Genomic DNA, 25820 nt, shown 5'->3' with positions numbered 1-25820 from the left:
ATGAAGGTTAACCTGAAGATGATTCCAGTGTTGTAGTAAGACGAAATGTCAAAACAGCTAGTGGAAAATAGGCCTTTAATAAGTCAACAAGTAAAAAATCTCAGTAGAGAAATAGAAATTTTAATTTTTAGAAGTAGATTAGACAGAACCAACTAGAAATTTCAGAACTAGAAGATCCAATATCTGAATTAAGGAAAGAAAATCACTAGCTGCTTCTAACGCATGACAGATGACAGAAGAATCAGTGAATAGAAGACAGACTGATGAAAATGATCCAAGCTCAAGTTCTCAGTGGGGAAAAAAAAGGATGAAGACAAGAGGACCGAGTCTCAGTAAGTCACACATAATATCAACAGGTGTCATGTATGTCTGGGGCTTCCCTGGTGGCTCAGATGGAAAAGAATCTGCCTGCAATGCAGGAGACCCCAGTTCAATCCTGGGAAGGTTTGATCCTTTAACTGGAATTCAAGAGAAAAAGAGAGAATGGGAAAAAGTACTTCGAGAAGTAATTGTTTCATATTTTCCAAACTTGCTGAAATACATAAATTTACAGGTATTAAAAGCTCAGAAAACTCCAAACAGGATAACTATGAAGAAAACCATGTCAAGGCACAGCATAATCAAGACTGCTGAAAACCAAAAATACGGAGAAAAATTTGAAAGTAGCCTGAGAAAAATGACAAATTACATATAGGGAAATATAAAAGGGAGAAAAGATCTGAATGACCTCTGCCCATCAGGAAAAAATGGAGGCCAGGAATCACGGAAGGATATCCCTTTTAACAAATCTCTCTTAAAGATGCTCCAAAGGGGCTTTATTACATATGCATTGTTGTTTGGTCGCTAAGTGGTGTCCAACTCTTTTGTGACCCCATGGCCTGCAGCCAGTTAGGTTCTTCTGTCTATGGAATTTCCCAGGCAAGCGTAATGGAGTGGGTTGCCATTTCCTTCTCCAGGGTATCTTCCTGACCCCTTAGCAGGCAGATTCACTGAGCTAAGGAAGCCCTTACTACATATATACACACACATACAAGGACATACATATATAAAAAATTTAACAAGACACAGAAAAACAATCAATTTTTCCCTATATTCTTAGATTCTCTAGCACACTGCATGATATACAGTAGGTGCTCTATAAACTATGGCTATCACTGTTATTCTGGAGGAGGGCATGGCAATCCACTCCACTATTCTTGCCTGGAGAATCCCATGGACAGAGGAGCCTGGAGGGTTACAGTCCATGGGGTTGCAGAGTCAGACACGACTGAAGTGACTCAGCACGCATAGCATCACTGTTATTAGTATCTAATGGAACAGTCTGTTTTACTGACAGTAACAGTATTACTGTGGCTTGGAAATTTGAGAACATCTCCATTTACATTTAACAGAATTTAGAAGGAAGGGAACTTTACCCTAAATGACTCATTTTATACATGAGGAAAATGAAGTCAACTTGACTTCCTGAAGGTCACTATACAATGTAAAGGTCCTGCCTGTCTCAGTAAAATAACGGATGATGGGGAACTGAAAAATAAACTCAGGTTTGCTTACACTGCTCCAAGAAGGAAGAGGAAAGTCAAATTCCCAAGGTAAGAAAAGAAAGGCAGCAAGATAAATCGAACTCAAAATCAACAGAATGTCTATTCTACCTGGAAAACAGTGCTAGCTACTGTAACTGCTGAGAAATTCATCACCTTGTCATCCAAAAGACGCATGGTGGACTGGAAAAGGCTGACTGTAGGCGAGGGCCACCTTTCCTAGCTGTGTGATCTTGGGAATAGTTGACTCTTCTAAACTGCAATTTCCTGTTGTGGGTGACAGGCATGAGGCTTCACGTAGACTGTAACAAGAATCTGACCAGATAATCTCTATGAAAAATATAAGACAGTATTTAAAAACGATTATCACCTGAATGTTCTGATTCAGAATCACTGATCTGGAACTGCCCTTGAGAATTGATTTGGTTGAGAAGTTAAACTGTTAGTCCCTCAGTTGTGTCTCCCTCTTTGGGGCTGTAGCCCGCCAGGCTCCTCTGTCCATGGGCTTCTCCAGGCAAGAATACTGGAGTGGGTTGCCATTCCCTTCTCCAGGGGATCTTCCCCACCCAGAGATCGAACCTGGATCTCCCATACTGCAAGCAGATTCTTTACCATCTATCTGATCCACCAGGTTGAGATAAGCCTATCAGTGTAATACTATCCTGGAAAAACTCCACTTACTTAAAAATTATACAAAGCTGATTATTTAGGAAATTCCCCTCCCTACATCTTCGAGACAAAGTCAAAACTCCTTAGCAAGCTCTGTCTTTACACTGACCCTAAGCGGGGTGGCACCGCGGCCCGCTCCTCTCTGCAGACTTTTCAAGCTGCGGTCCTCTCTCCGGACTTCTGAGTCTCCTGAGAAAAGCTGTAAGCTTCAGGTCTCCCGAAGTCCCCCGGAAAGGGGCAGGAGGGGTCGGTGGCTACTAGGCTCCGTCGTGCCGGTCTTCCTAACCCTTCTTGCGCTGTGCCCTTCACGTTTACAAAAACGGTTCGGCGGGGACGTTTTCAACGCCCGAGATGTCTTCGGTTTCTCTTGCCAAACCGGCCAACAACCACCTTTGGCATCTCTGCCTCCCTGTTAGTATCGGAATTCGGCCCGTGGCTCCGAGGATCCCTTTTTTTGAGGCGCTTGTCAGGTCTTCCTGAGTCCCTGGAGCCGCGCACGCGCCCGGCGCGGCAGAGAGACCCTGTCCCCACAAGACCAGCGCAAGGCCCCGCTCGGCCCACTCGGGCCCAGGGCGGCGGCCTCCCCCGGGATCCGCGAAGGCGGGCGAGCGGGGTGGACTGGTGGGCACGGGGTCGGAAGGGCGGCGGACCGTCCGGCAGGAATCCGCTTGGCGAGCCCCGCAAACCCCGCCTTGCCCTCCGGGTCGGACGCCGCCAGTCGTCCACCCAGATTGACCCGCATCTTCCCTGGTTTGCAGCTGACCTCTCCGATTTTTCTGTTTTCCTCACTTGGGGAGGGGGCGGGACTTCCTGTTCCACAGCCCAGTGACTACCGGCAGGAGGCACCAGACTGAACACAGGAGGTATACAGGCCCTCCGGCCCGTCGGGACAGGGAGGGGGAACTCGATGTGGCCTTCACTAGCCCCGGCTCCAAGATCCGGGGTTCTGGCCAAGATGCCCGGCGCCCCGTCCCCGAACGAGTTGTCCTCGGAGCCGCCGGAAGTGGGGAGCGCCGAAGCCGGAAGTCCCGCCCCTTCCTCCCAGAGGGAAGACGGTGAGCCGGAGGAGTCAGTCAGAGGGGCGAGCGGGAGCGGCCCCGCCGACAAACAGGTGAGCTCCCCCCCGGCCGGGGCGGGGGGCGTGGGGGCGGGGGCCGTCCGGCGTCAGCGCGGGGCCCGGGGGCGGGGGCCCGCGGGCTGGGGCGCGGGCCGATGGGTGCTGAGCGCCCCGCCGCGGCCCTTCGCTCTGCCTCCGCCCCCCTCCCCCCGCCTCCGCCCCTCCCGGCTCGGCGGTCCCTCCCGGCGCCGCCCCGACGCCCCCGACACACGCCCGCAGCCCGCGCCGGGCTCTCCCCGCCGGGCTGGCTGTCAGCGCCGAGGCCGCGATCGCGCGCCCCCCGCCCGCGATCGGCGCTTCCCCCCGCCGGGCTGCTCAGCAGGGAAGCGCAGCGCGCCCGGGCGCCGCGTGCTGGCCGCCTCCGGCCGCGCGCTCCCGGCCTCCCCGAGCCGCGCCGCCGCCGTTACGGACGCCCGGCGGGCGGAGCGCTGGAGGCCGCGGGGCCCGGCCGCTCGGGTTCAAGCCGCCCGGCCCGGGACACAGACCGCCCGGGTTGCCGGCCGCCGTGGGTCCCGCCCGGTGCAGCCGGCGGGCGCGCCCTCCGTCCTCTCGGGCCGCTAGCCGGGGACCCGGCCGGGCGCCGCGGGCCGCAAAAGCGGCTGACCCCTGTCGGCTGCGCCGCGGTGTGAACGGCCCGGGTTGTTTTCCAGGGGAACTCTGCAACAGGACGCCTGGGCGGGGTGGGCACCCACGCACACACGTGCAGGACTCCTTCATCGAGGATTGTAGCCCTGGCGCCGATCGAGGGAGAACTTTACAGTTTGAGCCCCTGGAACTGGTCACCGCCTGCACCTGCCCTGCGGTGAAGTGTTTGTTAGTCCAGTGGGAGGACCGGACGTATATTGATCAGAGCATCCTTAGGAGCTCGTTTGACAGATACTCAGATTTAGCACAGCAGTCTTGTAGAGTAGGAATTATTCCCTTTTCACCAACGGAGACCCAAAGTAAATAACTTGGTCAAAGTTAACATCGGGGATTCCAATCTCAAATGTTTGTTACTCATTCTTTTTCAAGTTTGTGTTCAAGTCCTCAGACACTAACTTGTGGCCGAGTCTGTGCAACCCCGTGGACTGTAGCCCGCCAGGCTCCTCTCTGTCCATGGGATTTTCCGGGCAAGAATACTTCCCTCCTTCAGGGGATCTTCCCTACCCAGGGTTGGAACCCCGGTCCCCTGCCTGCACTGGCGGGCGTATTCTTTACCACGGAGCCACCAGGGAAGCCTCCTTTTCAAGTTTGCTCCGTATGAAATGACGGCCTCCTAGTGTCGCCGGTGGTGAACAGTAGGGCAGGACTCTTCAGTAGCTCGTGTCTTCTGATGTGACATGTGAGACAGCTGTGATGATTGCGGACAGCGCAGTTTACCCGTCCCCTTTTAAAAAAATTTATTTTCGAATAATTTCAAATTTGCACAAAAACTGCAAGATTGGACAGAGTTCCATTGTTGTTCAGCAAAGCACAGTCTCTGACTTGACTTAAACATTTCCTGCTTCCTGTCAGACACCCTTCTAGGTGAAGGAGAGATGAACGTGTTGCCCGAGATGATTTCAGGGCGGGTCGTGGAGACAGATACACAGACAGATACAGTGCCTGCTGCTCAGTGCTGAAGTGGAGCGCGGGCCTACAGGGGGAGTGGTCACTGCGGGGGTGGAGCGCTGAGAGCCTGCAGGGTGCAGCCTTGAGTGAGATCTCCAGGGTTAATGGGGGTTCCCTTGATTGATGGGACGTTTTCCCCAGCATTCATTCTAATTAGGTTTTATTAGAGGAGAGCTCTCTAGCCGTTATAAAACAGATTCTTCTAATCTGATTCTCCTCCCTCCCTCTCTCACAGCCCCTCAAAGAAGAGATCTGTTTTCTTAGGTATCACAGGGTGTGAGAAGAATCCCGGTTTATAAATCCATGAATACGAGGATAAATTAAAGCCCTGTCGTAATGGAAATACCTAAGACTGATACATTTTGTTATTTTTTTTTAATTTTGAGTTTCTCAAGAATGTTTATTACACGAATATTTTAAGGAAAGAGGGTGGCACTTAGCTTGAAATGAAGGGGTATGTTTTAAATATAAATCTTAAAAGGTATCATAATTTACTGTGTGTGTTAGTCACAGTTGTGTCCAACTCTTGTGACCCCATGGACTGTGGTCTGCCAGGCCCCTCTATCCATGGGATTCTCCAGGCAAGAATTCTGGAGTGAGTTGCCATTCCCTTCTCCAGGAGATCTTCCTGACCCAGGGATTGAACCCAGGTCTCTGCCTGCACTGCAGGCAGATTCTTTACCATCTGAGCTACCTGGGAAGCCCAGTGTAATTTATCAGTATATCAATTTTTGGTGGTAATATGATATGATATATAAATAATATATTATTTATCATTTTAACCATTTTAAGTGTACAGTTCAGTGACATTAAGTATGTTTACATTGTGTAGCCATCATTACCATTTGCCTCCAGAACATTCTTATCTTCTCAAACTGAAACTTTAAGTGTACTTTTTAAAAATGAAATACCGTACAAAAGATTCTTCCAATCAACAGTTTTTCATTTTCCTAAATAATTTCTTTCTTCCAGGAAAGAATTATTGCATAATGTCTCACTTGTACAACATTTCCTTAGACCTTTTGTAATTACAACCCTCCTTGAGTTGTTATACTGTTTAGTGGAATAGCAAGAGATAATAATAGGCATTATGATTTTGGTTTTGAGTTTCATAGAGTTTATTGAAACAAAAAACATATATATTGCTAACATAAAGTCACAGTAATTTTAAATACACTAAAGGAGAAATACTATTCTTGGTCTCTGAAGGAATAGTGGGGTTATCATGCCAAGGTCCAGGGTCGCTTGGGATCAGGCTGATAGAAGCTTGGGTCAGGACAGAGCCAGGCACGTGTTAGTGTCTGATAGAAACTGCAGATGTAGGAAGAATAAAGACAGAGCTTGTATTTACGTTGGTATAGCTTAGGCCAAAGGTCTAGGAAACAAAACTTACTCTTTTTCATGCTTGCTAAATGCTTCCTCTGGTCTGATCACGCGCATTATGAGAGGTCACGGAGCACCCTTCTTCTGAACTGTAAGGTGGTGTCTGAGAGCCCCATGCCAGAGCCTGAGTGCCTCCGCCAGCTCGTGCTGCTCTCACAAAACGGCGTAGCCTGGCAGCCAAGCCGGCAGACGTTTGTTTGTCACAGTTCTGGAGGTTGAGGAGTCCAAGATCAGGGTGCCGAGTCCCGCTGAGGGCTCTTGCTGGCTTGCACATGGCCACCTTCTTGCTCTGTTCTCATGTGGTGGAGAGTGAGAGAGCGCTGGTCTTTCTTCCTCTTAAGAGGACACCACTCCCATCTTGGGATCCTCGCCTTCATGACCTTACTAAGCCTACCTCCCAAAGGCCCCATCTCTAAATACTGCCACATTGGGCATTAGGGCTTCAAATCATGAATATGGGGTAGGGGTTGGGGGGCGGAAGTTACAACTCAGTCTGTAGAGACGGTTTCTTGGAATTTTTGTTATGTGAAACTCCTCCAAAACAGACTTGATATAGAACAAATAGAAAACTGCAAAATCAGAGTTTATATGACTTTCATTAAAGCTTATGCAGCTTTATTTAAAATTATGAAAAATATGACTCAGAGACCAGTTGATGAAGAACTTTTGTTTCTTTTTGATGAAAGAGAAATATGTGAGATGCTGTGGATCTTTTTTTCACTTTTGGGCCTCATAGAGTTGTCCCATTTTAGAGGGCATAAGGGCTGTGGAAGCGATCTATTTCGTTCCCTCATTGTCTGATGAGGAGGCTGAACCCCACAGAAGCTAAGTGACAGATCCGTCTCAGAAATTAGTGGCAGAACAAGGATTAGAATCAGGCCTCCTGGTTTATAGGCCAATCTTTCTTGCTCTTTGAAGCATCAGTGTTTCTCAAATTTAAGGTGCATTGGAGTCACCTGGGGGGCTTGTGAAAGCATGGATGCTGGACATCACCCGGGGCTCTGATTCAGCAGGTCTGCACAGGGCCTGGGAATTCTTACTTCTAACAGGTCCTGGGTGATGTTGAAGCTCTTAGCTTCGAGACCACACTTTGGGAACCTGGTCTCACGTGATGTTGCCTTTGATCTCTTATAAGAGGAGTGCAAGTAAACCACAGGTTTTACCAGCCTCACCTTTCCCCTCGTACTCATTACAAACAGTAATGCACCAATGTCATATGATTAGATGAAAATAAAAAGGACTAGACATGGAGTATTTTTCGAGTCATTTTGGCATTTTCAGGGGTAATTTTTGGAGATGATTCTAGTGGTCAGAGACACTGTTGAAAGGACATCATACAATTGGATGAAAATAGAAAGGACTAGACATGGAGTATTTCTCAGAGTCATTTTGGCATTTTCAGGGGTAATTTTTGAAGGTGATTCTAGTGGTCAGAGACACTTACTATTGAAGGGGATACACTTCAGCTGTGAGAGCCCCAATCTTACCAACATGCACACCGAAAACAGTGTCCAGACTGACTGCTGGATTGTCTGGGAGTAAAAAGTTACTTCCAGTGTCATTTTTCTATGCTTTTCCGTTTATGTACTAAAATGTTCTTTTCTTATATATCAAAATCTTGTCAGGCCCAAACACAGTTTGTGCCTATAATAGATGTTAAAAAAATGTAAGTTGAATTGAATTAAAAAAGAGTAAAGGGGAAAATAAAATAAGGTAGGTCACTTATCTGGAAAGTTACTCTGCTCTCTAGATTATCCTGTTCATGGGCTTTTATTGAATAATTGTCATTTATTCTGGTTTAAGCCTTATTTGTAATTGCTGCGGTTTTTTAGCACAGTTATTGGAAGAGGTAGTGTATTTTTATGTTAGAGTTAATGAGTGGTCCCCGTACATTTTTACCTCTCATCTTAAATAATTTTTAAATGCTTTTTACTTTGAAATAATTTTGGAATTACAAAACAATTTCGAAAACAGTCCAGAGAGTTTTATAACCTTCCAGCCAGGTCCCTGATGTTAACATCTTATGTAACCAGAGCGTAGTTAGCGAAAGCAGGCTGTTGATACAATTGAAGACCGTATTTGAGTTTCAGCTCTGATGTCCTTTTCCTGGTCCAGCATCCAGTCCAGGACCTCCTTTGCACACAGTTACCCTGTCTCCTGCAAGGAGATTCAAGCAGTCCATCCTAAAGGAAATTAGTCTTGAATATTCCTTGAAAGGATTGATGCTGAAGATGAAACTCCAATACTTTTGGCTACCTGATGTGAAGAACTGACTCATTGGAAAAGACCCTGATGCTGGGAAAGATTGAAGGTGGGAGGAGAAGGGGACGCGACAGAGGCTGAGATGGTTGGATGGCCTCACTGACTCAATGGACATGAGTTTGAGTAAGCTTCTGGAGTTGGTGATGGACAGGGAGGCCTGGCATGCTGCAGTGCTTGGGGTCACAAAGAATCGGACACAACTGAGTGACTGAATTGAACTGATCATGTCTTTGCAGTCTCTTCCAGTCTGTGACAGTTCCTTTTAGGTTTATATTCTTTGGCCTTGATACTTCTGAAGAGTGGTGGTAATCTTGTTGTTCAGTCAATAAGTTGTATCTGACTCTTTGTGACCTCATGGACTGCAGCATGCCAGGCCTCCTTGTCCATCACGAATTCCTCGAGTTTGCTCAAACTCATCTCCTTTGAGTCAGTGATGCCATCCAACCATCTCATCTTCTGTCGTCCCCTTCTCTTCCTGTCTTCAAATTTGCCAGCATCAGGGTCTTTTCCAATGAGTCGGCTCTTCGCATCGGGCAGGCAAAGTATTGGAGCTTCAGCTTCAGCATCAGTCCTTCCAATGAATATTCAGGACTGATTTCCTTTAGGATTGACTGGTTGGATCTCCTTGCAGTCCAAGGGACGCTCAAGAGTCTTCTCCAACACCACAGTTTGAAAGCAACAATTCTTTGGCACTTCTGAAGAGTCCTGATCAGTTCTTTTGTAGACTGTTAGTGAGTTTGAATTTGTGTCATCTTCTTTCAGGATTAAATTGAGGGTTAGGTGTTTTGGGCAAGAATATACCAGTGGTGAGGCTTGCCCTCAGTGTGTCACACTGGAGTGCACGTGATGTCGGTATATCTTATCAGTGGTGAATGTTACCTTTGACCTCTTGGTTGAGGTGGTGTCTGACATCTTTCTGTGCTCTATGGTTAAACATTTTCTCTTCATAATTATTGACCCTGCTAATGACTGATTTTGGTGCATAAGTTTTAAATAAATGAACATCTAATGTCAGAACACTTTGAGGCTGACGTGAACCGTGGGAGATTTCTTGGGAGGCTTCACTGCATTTGTTAGACTCAGACAGCAGGAAGGGCAATGGTGTCACTGCTGGGAGACCAGTTATTGGCTCAGCGACTTGTCTGTGATCGCAATCAGTGTCCGTCTTGAACTGGCAGTGGTGGAAGCTGTTTGTTGGAATTGCATAGCTATGGTTCTGTCTCAGGTGTGTTTTCCAGTGCACAGCTTTCCAGGATCGGCTGCATTTCCTGGAATCCTCCTGGAGCACTGTCGTGGGAGATGGATGGTCATCACAGGGCCTCACCACCCCTCATCTCCCCCTGCCTACGCCTGGCCCGCCCCGGGGTGCTGGGGCATGTGTTCTCCTGGCTGATGAAACTGTTGGCTGTATTACGCATCTCTACCTGTAACTTGGCTTTGCTTTCGAAATGTGTGTGCCTTTAATGTCCCAGCCCGAGTCAGCTGGAAGATACATACCTGGTTTGTCTCCTCCCTGGGCCTGAACGCTGCTAGGAGGCAGGGAACAGACCCCTTTCTCTTTAACCAGTAACTTGCTTGGTACCTGGTATAAAGAGACAATAAATATGTTATGCTGTGAAAGTGCTGCACTCAATATGCCAGCAAATTTGGAAAATTCAGCAGTGGCCACAGGACTGGAAAAGGTCAATTTTTATTCCAATCCCAAAGAAAGGCAATGCCAAAGAATGCTCAAACTACCACACAATTGCACTCATCTCACATGCTAGTAAAGTAATGCTCAAAATTCTCCAAGCCAGCTTCAGCAATACGTGAACCGTGAACTTCCTGATGTTCAAGCTGGTTTTAGAAGAGGCAGAGGAACCAGAGATCAGATTGCCAACATCCGCTGGATCGTGGAAAAAGCAAGAGAGTTCCAGAAAAACGTCTCTTTCTGCTTTATTGACTATGCCAAAGCCTTTGACTGTGTGGATCACAATAAACTGTGGAAAATTCTGAAAGAGATGGGAATACCCGACTACCTGACCTGCCTCTTGAGAAACCTATATGCAGGTCAGGAAGCAACAGTTAGAACTGGACATGGAACATCAGCCTGGTTCCAAGTAGGAAAAGGACTACGTCAAGGCTGTATATTGTCACCCTGATTATTTAACTTATACACAGAGTACATCATGAGAAACGCTGGGCTGGAAGAAGCACAAGCTGGAATCAATATTGCTGGGAGAAATATCAATAACCTCAGATATGCAGATGACACCACCCTTATGGCAGAAAGTGAAGAGGAACTAAAAAGCCTCTTGATGAAAGTGAAAGAGGAGAGTGAAAAAGTTGGCTTAAAGATCAACTGTCAGAAAACGAAGATCATAGCATCTAGTCCCATCACTTCATGGAAAATAGATGGGGAAACAGTGGAAACAGTGTCAGACTTTGGTTTTTTGGGCTCTAAAATCACTGCAGATGGTGATTGCAGCCATGAAATTAAAAGACGCTTACTCCTTGGAAGGAAAGTTATGACTAACCTAGATAGCATATTCAAAAGCAGAGACATTACTTTGCCAACAAAGGTCTGTCTAGTCAAGGCTATGGTTTTTCCAGTAGTCACGTATGGATGTGAAAGTTGGACTGTGAAGAAAGCTGAGTGCCGAAGAATTGATGCTTTTGAAGTGTGGTATTGGAGAAGACTCTTGAGAGTCCCTTGGACTGCAGGGAGATCCAGCCATCCCATTCTAAAGGAGATCAGTCCTGGGTGTTCATTGGAAGGACTGATGCTAAAGCTGAAACTCCAGTACTTTGGCCAGCTGATGCAAAGAGTTGACTCATTGGAAAAGACTCTGATGCTGGGAGGGATTGTGGGCAGGAGGAGAAGGGGAGATGGTTGGATGGCATCACCAACTCGATGGACATGAGTTCGGGTGAATTCTGGGAGTTGGTGATGGACAGGGAGGCCTGGCGTGCTGCGATTAATGGGGTCGCAAAGAGTTTGACACGACTGAGCGACTGAACTGAACTGAACTGAAAGAGATGTTATGTGTGCATTTTGTAACTGTTTTTCTGAATGTTCCCAGAGTACCGTGAACGTTTCCCCACGTCAGTGCAGCTCTGTAGTATGGACAGAATTTCAGCGTGGACGCACCACGGCAGCTTCGTTAACCAGTGCCTGTCACTGGGTATTGGGTCGCTCCCGATTCTTTGCGTTGTAAAGATGTCCATGGTACATATCCTTAACATATCCTTAAACACGTATTTTGTCCAGTTATTTCTTTAAGGTAAATTCTGCAGAGTCATTGGGAGCTCAGAGAAGATACACGTTTGAAAGTTTCTGATTATCAATTGTAAAATAACCCTCTAGAAAGGTTGTAAAGGTTTATATGCCAACCAGTACTATTGAGAATGCATATTTTCCCATACTTTCCCCATTTCCCCAATGCTTAAGTCTCTCTTGTTCTTTTTTTCTTTTTTAAGAATAAGACAACATTGAGTTTTTTGGGGTATTTTTTTAAACTTACTTTTTAATTGATGGATAATTGCTTTACAGAATTGTGTTGGTTTCTGCCAAACATCAAAATGAATCAGCCATAGGTATGCCTATGTTCTCTCCCTGCCATCTCCCTTTTGGGATATTTTTAAAGATTCTGTCTGAAATGTGGTGGCTGGGGATCATATTCTGACTAATTTGCTAAACTTTCCAAGTTTTCCTGTTGACAATGTCTAGTTTTTTGTTTGCCTCAATGAGAGATCAGTATAAACCTCAATAAAGTAGTGATTAACACCTACCACTTGGGGCATATTTGGTGTCTAGTAATGATTGGCTGTGACTGTGGCCCTTACCAAACAGGGGCCTTCTTATCCATGGGATGCATTTCTAATTCATATCATTCACCAAAATCAGTTAGAGGCTTACAAGTAGAGGGCAGAACTGTGAAACTTTTAGAAGACAGTGTAGGGGAATAGTCCTGTCACTCTGTTAGAGGGAAGAGGTTCTTACGCAAATCGTAGCAGGTGCAGACCATAGAAGGAAAGACTGATGTTTGACAACAGTCATATCAACAACTTTTGCTTATTGAAAGAAACCATCAATAAGGTGAACAGAAAAGTCACAAGTGGGAATAGCTCTTTTCAGTACATGACTGTATGCGGTGCTCAGTTGTGTCTGACTCTTTTGTGACCCCATGGGCTGTAGCCCCCCAGGCTCCTCTGTCCATGGAATTTTCCGGGCAAGAATACTGAAGTGGTTGCCACTTCCTTCTCCAGGGGATCTTCCTGACCCAGAGATCGAACTTGAGTCTCCCGTGTCTTCTGCGTTGCAGGCATATTCTTTACCGCTGAGCCACCAGGGAAGCCCAGTATCAATAATTAGAGAAATGCAAATTAGGGCCATGGGGTCGCAAAGAGTCGGACACGACTGAGCCACTGACACACACATGCCTTTATTATTCTAGCATGTGACGGTCTTGAAAGCAGGAAAAGTAATTGCGTTTTGTTTTAATTCTAAGGACTGTATATTCCATTTCATTAGGAAGTGGTTGTGTCATGCTGTAGGATTTAGGAAACCATTACTTCTTTGCTTAGGTTGCTAAGAAGGGCACTTTTGAGAAAGCTGCCTTCCCCTATTATTTCCTTTTTTTTCTTTCTTACCTTTGATAACTTTTTTTGGAGTGTCATATGTATCCCATATTATAAGGACTGTTTTTTAAATAAACATTACTTATGCTGTAAACCTTAATTTAAGTCATCATGATGTGACAGTTGCTCCTTGAAATGAGCAAGTAGAGGGACAATAAAAAGATGGTTCTAGAAGCCTGAAGTCAAATTGCATGTCCTGTGGAACCAAATAGCTCCACTATTTTTGTTTGATATTCGGAGTGCTGAAATTGTCTAAAACACGGGAAGTGTCAAGCATTTGTAATGATGTAATGTCATCCTTTCTAGCAGAGCCAGCCCCTCACTAAGGAGCCGACAGCCCATGAGAGTCCTTCCATAGTGGGATGTCTGCATTTCAGACTCACGTGGCGCTTGTCGCAGTTCCCTGACGGGCACGTGTGGAGCCCAGGCCTCTTCAGACGGGGTTTAGGTGCTTCAGCTCTTCTCGTTTCAGCTGTGTTTTGCTAAAGTGGGACAATCTCAGTCCTGATTCTCAGTGCTTTGCAGTGTATTTGATGTTCACACTTCTCTTTTGTTTTCCCTTATATGCTGTGCATTCCCCCTTTTGTTAGAAAGCAAAGTAGTTTTAGATAAAAACAAGCAAGGTAATAAGAAACCTCCTTGGGAAAAGACATTGCTTAACACAGTTGGAGTAACACCAGTATGATCATCCAGTGTAACCAAAGCCTAGCCGACTTGTCAGTTACTAAATATAATGAAAACTGTGAGTTTTAGACCTGCAACAAGCAACAAACCACTCCTTCCCAAGTGTACAGTTCAGTTGTGAATTACTGTGGATTAGGGATCAGAGTTTGATATATTGTTATTGGATCAGTTATTACAGAATGAAGAATCACAGCTTTATAGGACTGTATAAAATCAGAAAACTGTTAGAATTTAAACTAAGGTGTAATGTATGTCTAAAAATAGTCCAGAAAATTCAGATCATTCAAGGAGAGGAAGTGGAAATTACAGTCTTTCAGAAAATGAGATCGAGTGGCTCTCATTGAGAACCTTCAGGGTCCATAATCTGGCTTCCCATGGGGTAGTGTTTAAAACCCTAGGATTTCAGGGTTGAGGCAGATTGAGGCAGTGTTTGCTGAAAGTCACTTTCGGAATAATGTGTGGCCAGTTATTAAGTAGGCAAGTGAGACTGGAATGTGGTGTGGGGCCCCTGTTTAGGGCAGTACATTTTTCTCCGTCCTGACTCACCTTTTTTGCTCTTCTGTCCACCTCAGCTCTGTGTGGTGCATGTGTGTTAAGTATACAGGTTTTCTTGAGGTTAGGAGGGACTTTTAGCCAGTGGGCCCAAATCTGCCTCTTCAGAGTCATCCAGGGAGCTCTTTAAAACCACAGGTTTTGTCAGCACCCCAGATATTAGAATCTCTCACGTGTAGGCCCGAGGGACTCTTGTTTTGATGATTAGCTAAATTTTCCAAGGATTGATATAGTCTGTAAGTCTCTTTGTTTTACAAATATGGAACTAATGGCTCTAAGTATTCTCTTAAAGGGACAGCTGCATTTATCAAACCAGGTTTTGGGAAGTCTCATAAAGACCAAGCAACAAATAAAGACCAAAAGCCTTCCTTAATGGGATGGCTTATAGTGTGGTAGTTTTTGGATTGGTGGCAGGGATGGCTAGCTGTCCACCTAACTCAGGCCTTCCCTTCCACACAGGCCAGGTGCGTGGCTCCAGGGAACACTGCAGATTTTCTTGCAGCGAAGCAGGAATTGAGTGGAAGTGGCAGATGCCGCTTGGGGGACAAGGCTTTTAACGAGGCAATGCCCTGCCTCTTTGCTGCTTCTGTCAGGGGGATGCAGAGAATGGGCGAGCTCTGAGGCAGAGCATCCGGATGGAAAGCGCCAGGATCTCGGAGTCACACATTCCTTCTCCACATATTGGGTTGGCTAGGAGCAGCCTGCCTGCTGGCCTGCTTACCTGGGGCACCGGCCTGGGGAGTTACAGGAGCGAGATGTGAACCTGTGTTTGAGCCGGGTGCAAGTCCACTTCTTGCCGCGATTGTGGTAGTAGGGCGCTGGCTTCTTGTCAGGGCGATTCTAGCTGCTGTGTGTGCTGTGCTCAGTCACAGTCGCGTCCGACTCCACGGCCCCAGGGACTTCAGCCCTCCAGGCTCCTCTGTCCATGGGAGTCTCCAGGCCAGAAGACTGGAGTGGGTTGCCCTGCCCTCCTCCAAGGGCACCTTCCCAACCCAGGGATCAAACCCAGGTCTCCCGCATTGCAGGCGGATTCTTTACCGTCCGAGCCACCAGGGAAGCCGCGGTACTCAAATCTTAAGGAAAGCTCCGAATGTGTAGAAAATTAACATTTTGTAGTTTTCCTTCTCCACATATTGGGTTGGCCAGAAAGTTCATTTGGGGTTTTCCATAAGATCTTACAGAAAACTTAAACGAACTCTTTGGCCAACCCAATATAGACTTCTCTTATTTAATTCTCAGGATGTTTAATTCTCAGTATACAGAGTTAGGACATTTCGTTGGCCACAGTGTTTTCTGAGAGGTGCCATCAAGGTGCCAGTACTCATGTGTGAAAACGAGGGACTGAGGCCGCCTGTGAAAGCTTGCCAGTGGAGGGACAGGGACTGACTTTCCAAACACCCTGATTTACTGACAAATTTAGAGTGGAGAACTCTTAACTATTTTAATTGATTTCTTAGAATATAATTAAAAAATTAGTAAATGAGTAAGATATATGTAAGCAGAGTTTTCCATACTTTAGTTGTTTTATTCTTTCATTGCTTTTGCTATATTTTATGCCATAGTATATTACCTATTTTTTTTTTTTCCCAGACTTAGCCTTGCCATAAGAAGTAACACAGGTGGAGTCATAGGCTGGTGTCTCCTTTTTTTCCTAAAACACTTGCTAAAAACACATACTTACTTGAAAATGCTCCTTGTGCTGCGTAGCTTTATTGAAGGCCACGACTGCATTTCTGTCATACTTGGAAATACTGTTCCCATGATGAGCACTCTTTAGTGCCCTCAGCGCTTAATCCACAAGGCTCTGATGGAAGCGGATGCACTCAGCTGGGAATCGGCAGGCCTGTGTGTCTGGTGGGGCTTTGGGACAGCGTTTTCCTGTTCACACCACAGACTGCTATCGGTACTCTCTTTGCTACTGGAGGTAGTCATTAGAAAGTCAGTTCCAGAAACCTTGGTTCCAATTCAAGGGAAAATCCTATTCGTCTAGAACCATTCTCTGTACCAAAACTTGTGTCAGTCAGGGCTTTCTAGAGAAAGAGAACCAACAGGGTGTATGCATGCTGTCTGCTGAGCCACTTTCAGTTGTGTCCGACTCTTTGTGACCCCGTGGACTGTAGCCCACCAGGCTCCTCTGACCGTGGACTTTCCCAGGCAGGAATCCTGGAGTGGGTTGCCTTTCCCTTCTCCAGGGGATCTTCTGACCCAGGGATCGAACCCGGGTCTCTTACATCTCCTGCATTGGCAGGTGGGTTCTTTACCACTAGCGCCGCCTCAGAAGCCTGATAGGATGTATACAGATATATATCCGGATTTTTTTTTTTCGTAGGCATTGGTCAGTGTGAATATGGAGGCTTGGAAGTTCCATAATCTCTCTGTAGCATGGAGAAACAGGAGAGCTGGTGACAATTCAGTCTGAGTTTGATGGCTCAAAAACCATGAGCATTGATGTTAGAGGAGAAGGTGGATGTCCTAACTCAAGGAGAAAAAGCAAATTTGCCCTCTGTCCACTTCTCCATCATTTTGTTCTATTCCGGCCCTCAACAGGTTGGGCACTGCCAACCCACACTGGTGAGAGAAGATCTTTATTCAGTCTACTGTTCAAATGCACCTCTCTTCCAGAAACATCCTCCTAGATGTACCTGGAAAGAATATCTTACCAGCTGTCTGTGCAGCCCTGAGCCATACACACAGTTAACTAGCACGGTGCTTTTGGTCAGCCGACCTAGGATGCCCTTATTGGCACGTTTTCCTGCCACCAGAGGATCAGTCTGAGAACACGTATCACATTTCGTTGTCATGTCTGTGTGTGTGTGTGTGTGTGTGTGTGTGCACGCGTGTGCGTGTGCGTGCTCAGTCGTGTCTGAGCCCGTGGACTGTAGCCTGCCAGGCTTTTCTGTCCATGGAATTTCCAGGCAAGAATACTGGAGTGCGTTGCCACATGTCTCCTCAGCCTCCTGTAATCTGGAACATTTCCATAGTCTGTCTTTGTCTTTTATGACACTGACATTTGTGAAGAATGCAGTCCTCCCCACTTTTTTTTTCATCATCAAATAAAGCATTCCTCGCTCTGGGTTGTCTGCTGTCTCGTCTCCGTTAGCTGCAGGTTCGCCGTTCTCAGCTGCAGTGAGCCCAGGCGTCCTGCCCTCTCAGGGTGCTTGTCTGCAGGCAGCCCGTGTCCACCTTCACCGCTGAGGTTACTTTTGATCACCCCTGCAAGATGTAGCTGGTGTAGCCACTGTGCAGTTACTCAGTTTGTCATCTTCCCTTGCAACAAATAAGCAGTGTAGGGAGATGGTTTAATGCTACTCAGATATTCTGCATATCAAAATTACCCCCCTGGACTTAGCATCCATCTTCCCTGATACAGTTTTTGTCAAATGATTTTCTGTCCCCTGCACTCCCTCCACGTTTACCGGCTGGTCCTCAGCATTGCTCTAAACAGAGCCATGCCTTGGCCCTGTCAGTCCATCTGTTTGTCTGTCTGCTTGCCTGTCTGTCTCCCAGTCGTCAACATAGACTTCTTCATTCCTATGTTTAACGGTACTTAATTATCACGTACCTACCATGCCTCAGGCCTAGGTCCCGCCAGTCCTCAGGAGCCCAGGGTCTATTCAGTGGGGATGGAATGGGAGGCCAAGACGTGGGTGCCAGCTGTGCCTGCTGTTCCTGGGCCGCCGCCTCCTTTCTGAGTTTAGTGGGCAGTCCAGTGGCCACAGGGAAATTTCTTCGTATCCCTGGGTGTTTGACTAAAATTAGACCCCAAACATCTCTGGTTTTTGCAAGTCACCACCTAATCTTCCTTTTATTTGTGGTGTTTTGATTCTCAATTTAGTCCAAGAACCACAATCATAAATGTATTTCTACCTGAGGGCTTGCTCTTCCTTTCTTGAGAGGAATCATTTTCCATTACTTAACCATGTGTAGGGAATTTTTTAAAGCTTCCCCCATAGTCTTCCTCCCAAAGTAATACATGTAGGAAAGCATATAGAAAAAATCCAGGAAGAAGAAGGAAAAATTACCTGTAATTTCACTATCCAGTTTGGGTGTGTGGGAAACTATTAACCTTATTAGATAACTAGCCTTGATTAGAACTATATCCATTTTTAAAATTTAATGCTGACATTTTCTCTTTTCTAAATATACTTTCTTAACACTCAGGTCTTTGGTACCTAATAATTTACATTCCAGCTATCTTGAGGCATGATAATTTTATATCATGTGTTGGCTTATTGACAGTTGGAATTAATGTTTTCCAAATTTCTTCCAAAATTAGTAGTTTTTGTCTTTTCTTTCCTGGCAGTTCTTTGATTAGTCATTGTATTAATTCATCTTTTCTCAGTGGACCTTGATGAATCTAAGCAAGAACAGTGTAGAATGTGTTTTAGCTGTTTTTAGTTTTTGGAGAAGGCAGTGGCACCCCACTCCAGTACTCTTGCCTGGAAAATCCCATGGACTGAGGAGCCTGGAAGGCTGCAGTCCATGGGGTCCCTGAGGGTCGGACACAACTGAGCGAGTTCCCTTTCACGCATTGGAGAAGGAAGTGGCAACCCACTCCAGTGTTCTTGCCTGGAGAATCCCAGGGACGGGGGAGCCTGGTGGGCTGTCGTCTGTGGGGTCGCACAGAGTCGGACACGACTGAAGAGACTTAGCAGCAGCAGCAGCAAAGTTAGTTTTCCTCCATATTTGTATTTTTGGAAGTAGCCTTTTTCTTCATATTTTTCTGGCTGGAATGAAAACCGGTTTCATTCTTTTTCTTCTAGTTGAGTGGTCACCAGTTTTTTACTGTCAGTGAGAGATTTTCTCATGGAATGTAGAAATCTTACATGGAATGAGGAAACTAGGGCTCAGAAAAGGTAAATATCCATCATGTGTCCTGCAGCGTGTTGGAATACCTGGGCCGCCTCACTTGTTCTTTCATTTTTTTTTTTTTTTTTACTGGAGTTTTACATTTTCAGTGTCCATCTGTTGTGTTTCTTTAATTTTTTCCTCCTAGTTGTCTTCCCTTCCTCAGCATTCGTATGCTGTGTGCTTTATTCTTTTGCCTTTTGAATAAGATGAAAGGAAAATTTAAGGAAAGTATACTAACTTTTATTACAGAATGCTTTTCTTTATGGCTGCATTATAAATTCTTGAAAATAAAGGGTCTAATGGAAACACTTAATGAGGAAGTAGGGGCTCGTCACATGTACCCACTCCCCCCCTTTTTAGTGAATAGACCGTTTAAACTAAATTAAGTAAAGGATATAAATTCTGTTGTTTCAGTTTTAATATTTCATGACTGATTTTATAGATGAAATTATATTTTACAATAAATAGGAAGAAGAATTTATACAGCCTGTTCTATTTGATGTGAAACAGCAAATCCCATTTCTCTGTAGCTGTAAAGAAAATTCATTATAATGTCTTTAGTTGTAAGAGATGGTTTCATTGTGATTAGTTATATTGATAATAAAACAACCTTTTCAAATGGCATGGGATACAAATGATTCTATGTGTCTGCTTTTAATGGCATTGAATTTTTTCTTTTTCTTCTTTACTCATAGAATCTTCATTCCCTTTACTGGTTTTCTATTCCAATAAGAATTTCCTTTCTTAAAAAATCAAAACAATTAGAAATACTAGTGAAAGATTTATAAGAGATATATTAAATTTTAACTTTCTAGATAAAATCTTTCATGCAACAAAAGGTACGTTTGTCAGGGACGGTTGATATAAGATAGTCATAAAATTAACTTTATTACTAGATCAATTAACGTATTTGGAAACTAGTACTTGAAGTGTAGGAAAATTTAAAAAAAGAAATAGCTGTCTATTTAGAAGGCTGAGCTAGTTTTATGGTTTATTTTTGTCCTGTGATTTGTTTTTTGTTGGTATTAATCCATCTTCACGAGCAGTGTTGGAAAGGTGACTATCCTTGCTGATGAAAGGTATGATGATCTACTTATTCTCCCTTTTAGTATGGCTTTTTAGTGATTGTTTTATGCAATCAAAACTTAAGAAATATTCTGTTTTTTAACTTGCACACAGAATCAGATGTTTGGAACAGACTATCCTTCCCTGGTGGCTCAGATGGTGAAGAATCTGCCTGCAGTGCAGGATACCCAGGTTTAGCCCCTGGGTCAGGAAGATCCCCTGGAGAAGGGCATGGCCACCCACTCCAGTATTCATGCCTGGAGAATCCCGTGGACAGAGGAGCTGGAGGGCTACCATCCCTGGGGTAGCCCATGGGGTCACAAAGAGTTGGACACAGTTGAGCGACTAACACTTTCACCCTGGAATAGAAACAATATTCTTTTCTGACATGAGTGAGAACTTTCGTCTCCATCTGATAGTTTACCTTACGCTGACCTTTGGGCTCAGGAGCACATAGTTCGAGCCTGCTTGTCTTCAGTGTGTCTTTGGACCTCCTGGGAAGGTTTTCTTTAGGATTAAGCTCGACATGCGTGTGAGATGCTTTGGAGGCGAAGCTTAATCAGGCACAGGTCATGTGATCAGAGACTCTGGCAGCTCCTGAGCTCGGATACCACCTGCTAGTGGGAGGTGAGGGAGTTACCTGTCTCTGGGCCCAGAAGGATTGTGATGCGTCCAGCCTCGATGACCCATGGCTCTCCATGTGTTCACTGCATGGGCCGCCTCAGCAGGTTGGGGGATGTTAGATTGTGGGCCGCCATCATCCCGAGTCCAGCTGGCAAGGAGCTCCTGGTTACCGTTAGCTCTGACGCAGGTCTGTGGTGCAAATAATTCTAGGGGCCTATGAGAATGAGTTGACTCATTGGAAAAGACTGATGCTGGGAGGGATTGGGGGCAGGAGGAGAAGGGGATGACAGAGGATGAGATGGCTGGATGGCATCACTGACTCGATGGACGTGAGTCTGAGTGAACTCTGGGAGTTGGTGATGGACAGGGAGGCCTGGCGTGCTGCGATTCATGGGGTCGCAAAGAGCTGGACACGACTGAGCAACTGAAATGAACTGAACTGAACTGATGAGAATGAAAACCTTCATCTAACACGGGCAGGTCTTTCGGAAACTTTCACTTTTCCTTTATTCTATACAAATCTAAATTTAAAACTCTCTCTACCTCATCTCTTTAATAACTCTTGATTTTATTGTACTGCTTTTTCACTGTAATGATCAATGATCTGATTTTGGTGGTGGGAGAGGGATGAATGTAAATGTCACTGTCTTCAGTTCTAAAATCTTCTTATACATGTTTGACAGGAATTCTGGTCTTGATATGCATTTTAGAGTGTAATTCTCTTAACATTTGTTGACCTCCTCCTGTGTAGTAGCTTAATACTCTCATGTTAATACAGAAGATTGCTCTTAAAGGTTGGAGCATACAGAAAAGGAAATTATGTATACAATATATATACAGGGTGGGGGGTGCACTTGAGCTGTATCTGTTTCTGACAAGGTGGGAGAGAGAGAACAGGCATTGCCCTAGCTGTCGTTTAGTTGCTAAGTCGTGTCTGACGCTTGGGATGCCGAGGGGACTGTAGCCTGCCAGGCTGCTCTGTCCGTGGGGTTTCCCAGTAGTCTAGTACCCTGCAGAGAATTATGTCAAAGCCTTGGGGCTTAAAGTGACTGTCTGTGCATCAGGGGTTTGGGGCTGGGCTCACCTGGGGGCTTCTGCTTCTGCAGTCAGTCATCTGAAGGCTTGCCTGGGGCTGGAGGAGCCTCTTCTGGATGGACAGCTCACTTGCTTGCTGTAGACAGTTGCTCCTTCTGGCTCTGGGTAGGAGGCTTCAGTTCCTCTCCACCCCCCACCCCCAAGCATCCCTGGCTGCAGGGTGTATGCTCAGCAGGGCTCCCGCTCCCCCAGACAGAGGGGCAGCAGAGGGAGCAAGCCGCAGGCATGGGGCCTGCTAGGAGGTGAACACCCTCACTTCCACTCTGCTCTGACCCTTCCCAGCAGGTCTGCAAGGCCAGGCCACACCAAGGGGAGGGGATTAGCTCCACCCTTTAAGGAGTGTCAGAGGATTTTGTGCACTCATTTTAAAGCACCACATGAATTTATCTGATTGGGGAAAGGTACAAGTGTATGAACATAACTGAGGAAAGCCTTGCAGCCAGTTTTTGGACAGTGAGGAGGTGGGTGTTATTGGACGCAGGCATTCGTGTTCTGGTCCAATTGTGAATAAACCACAACTATATGATACACCCATTTGTGGTAAATTGCCTCCAGTGTTATGTAGTAAATGGTTTTTAGGGTGTTAAGTTATACTCTTTTCTCATGGAAGATGTTATTCAACTTGTAAGCATTTTCATAGAAAGTGATATTTTTGTCAGCATCAGATAGTTTATTTTGTGGTCTCAGAAACTGGTGAACGGCAACTAATGCTTCTGAGTTTCTCGTTAACAGACAACACCTGGACGTGGTGGTACCGTATTAAGTTACTGATAGGCTAGTGGTAAGAGACATGTTTTCAGTAAAAAGTCCGGTTGACAACGGTAGGTTAAGGAAGAGATCTGAGTAGTCCACTAACTTCCCTTTGTGGAGCAGGCTTGTGGGCCGCTTTACCTGCCCTGCCGTGTCCTTCCAGGTCTGAAGACAAAGGGGGAGAGACTCTGGGGAGTTTCTGTGTGTGCCTGCCTGCTACACGCGTCCCCACTGTGGCTGTGCTTGTGGCCTGCTGCCAGCAGGTGGCCTCTGGGTCGGTCCAGGAAGGACGAAGGGTGAGAGGGCCTGGGTGGGCACAGGGCAGGGCCTTCTCATGGGGGTGGTCTCACCGTGCCAGCGGGAGAGCGAGTGAGTGTGGGCGAGACCGCTCTGGCTCGCCGGCCGCACACTCAGCCCAGGAGACAAACGGATGGGGAGAGAACCGAGGTCAGGATGCAGTGAGTGGAAGTGGAACCAAAGGGGAGAAAGTGAAGGGGAAGACTTCATGTGTGCTGCCCACAATAACGCAAGCATATGAAGTGGTCCAATAACTGGTTGTTTCTCTACTGCTTTCTGAAACGCTTTTTAAAAAATGCTGAAAATAGTTCCTGTGAGAAATGGCCACCAGGTGTCATCATAAGGCTGCTATTGATTTGTTTTATTATTGTTCTTAAAAAGTGTATGAATGTTTTGATTTCTTTGCTGCATCTTTTTTTCTTTATTATTATTTTTAAACCTCAGCAGAAAGTATTTCAGTTAATAGTAGGGATTTTCTTTTGGGATAGTTTCTTAGTGAGCTAATAATTTTTACTACGTAAAATTTAATATGTAAAATTGAAGATCATGATATTCAGTTCAATTCAGTTGCTCAGTTGTGTCCGACTCTTTGCAACCCCATCGACTGCAGCACACCAGGCTTCCCTGTCCATCACCGGAGTTTACTCATACTCATGTCCATTGGGTCGGTGATGTCATCCTCTGTGGTCCCCTTCCCTTCCCCCCTGCAATCTTTCCCAGCATCAGGGTCTTTTCTAATGAGTCAGTTCTTTGCATCAGGTGGCGAAAGTATCGGAGTTTCAGCTTCAGCATGAGTCCTTCCAATGTATATTCAGCACTGATTTCCTTTAGGATGGACTGGTTGAATCTCCTTGCTGTCCAAGGGATTCTCAAAAGTCTTATCTAACACCACATTTCCAAAGCATCAATTCTTCAGCGCTCAGCTTTCTTTATAACTAACTCTCACATTCATACATGATGACTGGAAAAACCATAGCTTTGACTATATGGACCTTTGTTGGCAAAGTAATGTCTCTGCTTTTTAATATGCTGTCTAGGTTGGTCATAACTTTTCTTCCAAGAATCACTCTGTTGAAGGTCACTATATATATATATGTACGTATATATATAGGTGGGGCTTCCCTGGTGGCTCAGATGGTAAAGTGTCTGCCTGCAATGCAGGAGACCTGGGTTTGATTCCTGGGTCGGGAAGATCCCCTGGAGAAGGAAATGGCAATCCACTCCAGCACTCTTGCCTGGAAAATCCCATGGACAGAGGAGCCTGATAGGCTACAGTCCATGGGGTCGCAAAGAGTCGGACTCGACTGAGCGACTTCACTTTCACTTTCATGTATATAGGTAGAATTGAAGGTCACTTTATTTTTTTTAGTTAAGGAACAACCACTATGTGAGAATTTGAGTGAGAGTAGAAACTATAAATGGAATTGCATATTTGAAAATCTAGCAGAGTGAGGATGTGTGGTGTGTTGAAAAGTAATTGATCAATTTGTATAGGAACCATCTGCTTTGAGAAGATTTGGCTTAATAATACATCTCATTATTTTATTCTAAATTCCTACTAAGTCTTCTGAATTTTGGAATCTTACTGTGGGAGAAAACGGGAGGCTCACGGTCTTCTCCAGTGACCACAGGGACTAGGACTTCCAGAGAAAGCAGGGGTCCTGCCTTGAGTGATGACAGTGAGGCCCCTGCCTGCTCTGTGCTCTGCTTTGTTCACAGAGGGTTGAAGTGCTTTCTGATAGATGGTTGACTTCAGTAAGTGTTGAGCAAATGGATTCAGCCTGCCTCCAGAAATGAGTCCTTGAACTTCCCCAACTGGGTGGGTTTTGAGTTCTGCTATAATAAACTAATAATCTTTCTAATGAAGGTTTTTCTTTTTAAATTTATATGTGTGTAAGCTTCCTCATTTCCATCGAGGCCCCTCTCGGTCACTCTAAGATACTTTGGACTCATGAGTACTGATGTCCTTCCAATTCAGGCCCTATAACTCAAAACAGTTAGAATGTTCTCGCTGTGCCTCTACACTTTCTCTCCCTGTGATACGTCGTGTAACTGAAAGCCAAATCTTCCTGAAGCAGCGCTGTGTTTTGGTGACTCCCTGCCGACATGGCTGAATGAATTCCAGCTGCTAATTCGGAGCCTTCTGTGATGTGTGGATGGTCCTCTGCCTGGGTTTTCAGCTGCCGCGCAGTAGAAAGCCAGAGCGGTAGCTGTCAGCACTGCTGCCTGTCTTGCCTGCTCATCCAGTGTGTTCTGTGGCTTTGCTAATCCCTTTTTCCTCCTTAAAAGGTTTTAACTGTTCCTACCTGCCCTCTCAAGAAAAGGAAGAAAGACGCTTTGTTTCCTTGGGGTTTAGCTCAAATGTTTCTGCTCTTTTAGCCAAATAGTCTGCCTGGCGGTAGCATTGCTTGCCTGTTTGTGCTGCTGTAGTTGTTAGTTTACATCACACTTACATCACACGCGTGATCCCGCGTGGCCTTATATCAGAGTTTCTTTCCACATGTGTCACATGGCTCCCGGTAGAATATGAGCCTGCTGAGGGGAAAGGATGTGTTTTGTATCATTAGAGTTCCTTTGACATTCTAGGCAACTCAGTATCTATTTGTTGAATGTTTGTTTCTTGTATAATGAGATGCTGAAATTCTTTCATTAATTTAGAAAGCCATTTGGGAAATAGCAAATACTGAAACATTTTCTCCTTTTGTTCTAGAATTTTT

At 45.6% G+C, this 25820-nt stretch overlaps 1 protein-coding gene across 1 annotated transcript in view; it reads left to right on the top strand.

Annotated features, from left to right (window-relative positions):
- The first annotated feature begins 3269 nt into the window (after nt 1-3269).
- The window catches only part of ZNF407 (zinc finger protein 407), a 383689-nt gene continuing 361138 nt past the window's right edge, over nt 3270-25820 (top strand). The window contains exon 1 of the mRNA XM_052660331.1: nt 3270-3321. The gene's annotated coding sequence lies outside the window, so the exon portion shown is untranslated. The remainder of the gene's footprint in view (nt 3322-25820) is intronic.

This window comes from Budorcas taxicolor, chromosome 22 (genome assembly GCF_023091745.1).
Source record: "Budorcas taxicolor isolate Tak-1 chromosome 22, Takin1.1, whole genome shotgun sequence".
Classification (NCBI taxonomy): domain Eukaryota; kingdom Metazoa; phylum Chordata; class Mammalia; order Artiodactyla; family Bovidae; genus Budorcas; species Budorcas taxicolor.
Note: the sequence above shows the minus strand (reverse complement) of the source record. Positions and strands in the feature narration are given on the sequence as shown.